Raw genomic sequence first — 4,903 nt, forward strand, 5'->3', positions numbered from 1 at the left:
ATATAATTCATGCCACCCAAGTCTGCAAGAAATCAAAAACACCTTCATTGACAAACATTACCCACTTCAACTCATAGAGGATGGAATGAGACGGGCAACACAAATCGACATGGAAACCTTAACAAAAGTTCAGCACAGCAACACAACGTCCCGAAAATACTGCCGTACATCTCCACATACAACCACAGAAACAAAGAACCCTTCACTATCATAACCAAAACATTTACCAGTCGTACATAAGGACCCCAAATTAAAGGAAAATTTACACACATATAAAATAATTAAAAGCCACAAACAACCGAAATCACTAAAAAAGTTTCTCAAAAAGGCAAATTAGTTTCTAAAATAACGTACGCAAAGGTGAAAAAATATAATTGCGCATCATGCCCAAACCTTCTAGAAGGATCAGAATTCCTTTTCAAAGACAAAAATTCAAAATCAAATCTGAATTTACTTGTGCTTCAGAAAACCTGTTTTATGTTATAAGATGCTCGGGCTGCCATCAAAACTGCATAGGGTTCACGGGATCATCGCGCAGACGTAGTTGCACTCTGCACCGACAGCAGATTGCATTCCTTCTAAACTAAATCATGTCAAACTAATAAAACCTAGTCATTCCCAACATGTTTTATTATCTCCCTTATACCAAATAAATCCCTGATTATCCTCCTTTGTCTGGAACACCATATTTCACAACATAGTGAAGACATGACACAATATAGGTAAAGAAATTTGAGAGATTTGAAAAGAAAATACAAAACCGGTTATTTCTCTAAAAACAATGTTACTATACGCAAAATTTTATTGCCAACAACTCTAGGAACTTTCACTTATATACCACTACATATCGTTCCTGTTTTCTCTATGAGAAATACAGTTATATATATCTCAGTCTCTCCCAGTAGCACAACGGTTTCATTAATGCAATTTCCCCGGTATAGCACCACTGAACACCTTTAAGTTCCGCTATTAATTTGACACTGTGGGATAACCACAGTCGAGAGCAATAGTCCAAACTGCTAAGCACGAACATGCTCCATAGAAATGGCATACTTTCTTTGTCCCTTGTTCTGTAAGTTCTCATATTCCAAGTTGTCATATAGGCTCTATCTTTGTGATATATACACGATCGGAGACATCATTGCTCTTATCACGTCACAGATCACGCATTGGGCATAACTCTGGGGTTGCGGTTCCTTCTGGTCCAAAGTATTTTTATTGCCGCATATTAGTATAGAGCGAAGAATTTGGAATTTTCCTGTTTTAGATTTCATATTTCTTTCATCAAACCACTTATATATGGTATATAGGTATAAGCAGTCATAGGTTCTATGACTGCTTACACTACTTTTGAATTGTCAGCATATCCTCTCACGTTGCCTCTGCATCTCTCGTACTTTTATGTGTGTGCGCCCGCGCGTGTGTGTGATATTCCGAGCAATGTAGAGAAAAAATGAAATATAGAAATGCATGATAAATATGATATATGATACCCATTTTATGAAACCTGTATGATATACTTCCCTCCCTCTGGGGCGTAAAACTTCGTCGTGGGCAATTGAAGATTTCATGTTGCTAATGAGCATATTCCAGCATATGCTGGAATATGCATAGTTCGAGAAATTTATTATTTAAATTGTCAACTTTAGCGCTTCCCCCGTTGTAGGAGAATGTTATCTCCTTGCTCCGACTTAACCTGATAATGCAATTCCTTCTGGATTTCTTTTGCGAATAAATATAGCAGGCCTGAAGCATATCTGTCAGGGCTGGGTGCACCCAAAACAAAACGCTTGCATTTAAAACACGTTCACATTTATTATGTAAATTTTTCTCTCGGCTGACCGATATGTTATGGTTGAGGCAGCATGTGTGATGTTATGGTTGAGGTGCATACATTAAATGCTTCACTTTTCCTGCACGCAGTAACAACATAAATACAAACGTAGATAAATCTCCTATGATCTTACGTGTATGGTTATATAGATAGATAGATAGATAGATAGATAGATAGATAGATAGATAGAAAGAAAGATAGACAGACAAGCAGAGCGAGAGCGAGAGGTGAGGGAGAAACAAAGCTCGAATGCAAAAACGGTTTTTCACGAAACAATTTCAATCCTTTTATAATTAATACACTCGTTGTTCTAACAGTCGTGCTTATTTCAATCCTATAAACCTATCACTGTGTATACAAAATAAGGTCATATTTTATTGCCCCAGTACTGGAAACTGAAAATGTATAAATCACTTTCTATCTCTTCATCTGCTTTACTATTATAATAATGATACGAGGTTGATATTGTTTTCAAGGATCACATTTTTCCGATTTCACGATGTTTGAAAAATGATTTCAAACACTTTATGAGGAAATTGATAATATAACAGTCTCTTTTAGTGCGACATGATTATGCCATAATATCAAAGAAGGAATCTACTTTCGTAAAACTTCTTACTTTAATATTGTAAAGTGGTCTATAATTTGCAATATATAAAGTGTGAAATATCGTTACTTGTGAAAAACACCCTGCACCACTTTGTTAAAACTTTTATCGCTTCTGGTCAGTATCCTCTAAGTTTTCATTTAATCTATTTTCCTTTATGAAATGGCCAAATAGATATCTATGGGAATCAGGATTTAACACACTAGATAACATGTTTCGGTAACATATGACCCATTTTCTATCTTTTCTCAAGAAATTGATACAACATTTTAGTAAAAATATTATTACATCTACAGATTGTTTCTGGAAAATTGTACAACGACTGTGGATACATATTCTGCAATGAAGAAATAATACTCACCTTCTTGACCATTTTCCTAGTTTTCTGAAGTACATTATACTTCTTTAATTTAGAGACTCTCATACAGCTGTACCCAGTGATTTTATCACTTTTAATATTCACATTAGATACAATTGCTCAACAAGTTATGCACTACGTATGAGAGAGTTTTTAAACAATGTAGTCCCTGCTTCACGCGCACACAGAAAAATCAGTACAACATCAATACAACTAGTATTATTGTAGAGATCATACCTAATCCGGGTTTAAAAGACAGAAATAAAAGCATCCGCCTCTCCATTTTGTTTTATCACACATGAGCTATGGAACATAATATAGAAATGAAAATATATTTATTTACATTATTTACAATTGACGGATACTTGTCCTCATCTTGTTTGTTGTTATCACAACGTTTCGGCTGATATACCCTCCAGCCTTCATCAGGTGTCTTGGAGAAATTTCGAACCTGGGTTATTCCTAAGGTATTTTTCGATGTTATTATTATTATTATTATTATTATTATTATTATTATTATTATTATTATTATTAGTATTACTATTATTATTATTATTATTATTATTATTATTATTATTATTATTATTATTATTATTATTATTATTATTAATCAGGTTACTGCCTGGATGAGGACAAATATCAGTCAATTGTAAATAATGTAAATAACGTACATCATTCCTCATGTCTTAAATATAGAACTGAAAATATCTTTGTTTTCTTTCAATAGTGTTAAAAATATAGCTACGACGATGTGTCTAATTAAGCGATGATAATATTCGGATTAAAGTCTAATTACCAGGTATACATTGGGTTACAAGAAATAAGAAAAAAAAATACGTGTAGAAAGAAGAGAGAATGGTTCGGTTTGAAATAACATACCTCAATTTTTGTAACACTAAACTTCACGCATGTTTGCGTATATATGCAAACTGCGTTCTACCTTTTATACTTTACTTTAATATTTCAGCTAGCCTTCTTGTAATCGCAAAATTGAATCTTTTTGCGAAAAGTTAGTTGGTATCCCACATGTGGATGTCTCTGTGGGCAGAAACCTGTGGAGATGAGATTAACTTTGGAGTTGTTAAATTTTCATCAAAGAAAGATTTACCGAATGTTAGTTCACCGAGAAAACTTATCGCTTCTTATAGATTTTTTTTAATATTGTTTATTTACGAGCGGGAAGAAATCTAACCTGGTCTAATTCTCTTATTTTTGGAGCTGAGTGCAGCCTGAACGAATTATTATATACTACAAAACGAGTCATTTAGTGTACTTCTATTTATACCTATACACAAAACGAAACACACACAGACATATATGTATATATATATATATATATGTGTGTGTGTATGTGTGTGTGTATGTGTGTGTGTGTGTAGGTATGTACGTATGTATGTACGTATGTATGTATATATGTATGGATGTATGGATTCTTATTTATACATAAATACATTCAATACATAAATACATGCTGACAAACATTCAGACGCACAAATAAGATTCGATTTCGATGTTAGTATTCCTATTATATCACCGCTCTAATGGACATGAACATTCCATCTCGATATAGTGCAATAGACATTAACTATTTTTTTAATAGTATTAAAACTTTCATTATTAAAGGAATTTTCACATTCTTTTCATTCGCACATTGCTTCCAAATGCGCAAAGAAAAAACTACAAAGACTGTGTGCTGTAGGGAATCTGTGATACAATAGATTATTTGATTTAAAATGCCTTCGAAAAACCACCGAGGATAAAGCTCGCTTTTTTGTAATAAACAGATTTATCAAAAGGAAACTTCCTTTGTATCGAATGGTGACTGTACAGATAGCGGTGAATCAATTGATAGTTGGGTTTATGGATAAATAGACAGATAAACGGACAGACAGATAGATAGATAGATAGATAGATAGATAGATAGATAGATAGATAGATAGATAGATAGATAGATAGATAGATAGATAGATAGATAGATAAATAGATAGATAGATAGATAGATAGATAGACAGATAGACAGATAGATACATTTCTTTTATTAGCCACACAGGGCTCAACGAAGATGGGACAAATACAATGTAGAGCTTTTCTTTTTGGGAGGGGG

Source organism: Octopus bimaculoides, chromosome 12 (genome assembly GCF_001194135.2).
Source record: "Octopus bimaculoides isolate UCB-OBI-ISO-001 chromosome 12, ASM119413v2, whole genome shotgun sequence".
Lineage (NCBI taxonomy): Eukaryota > Metazoa > Mollusca > Cephalopoda > Octopoda > Octopodidae > Octopus > Octopus bimaculoides.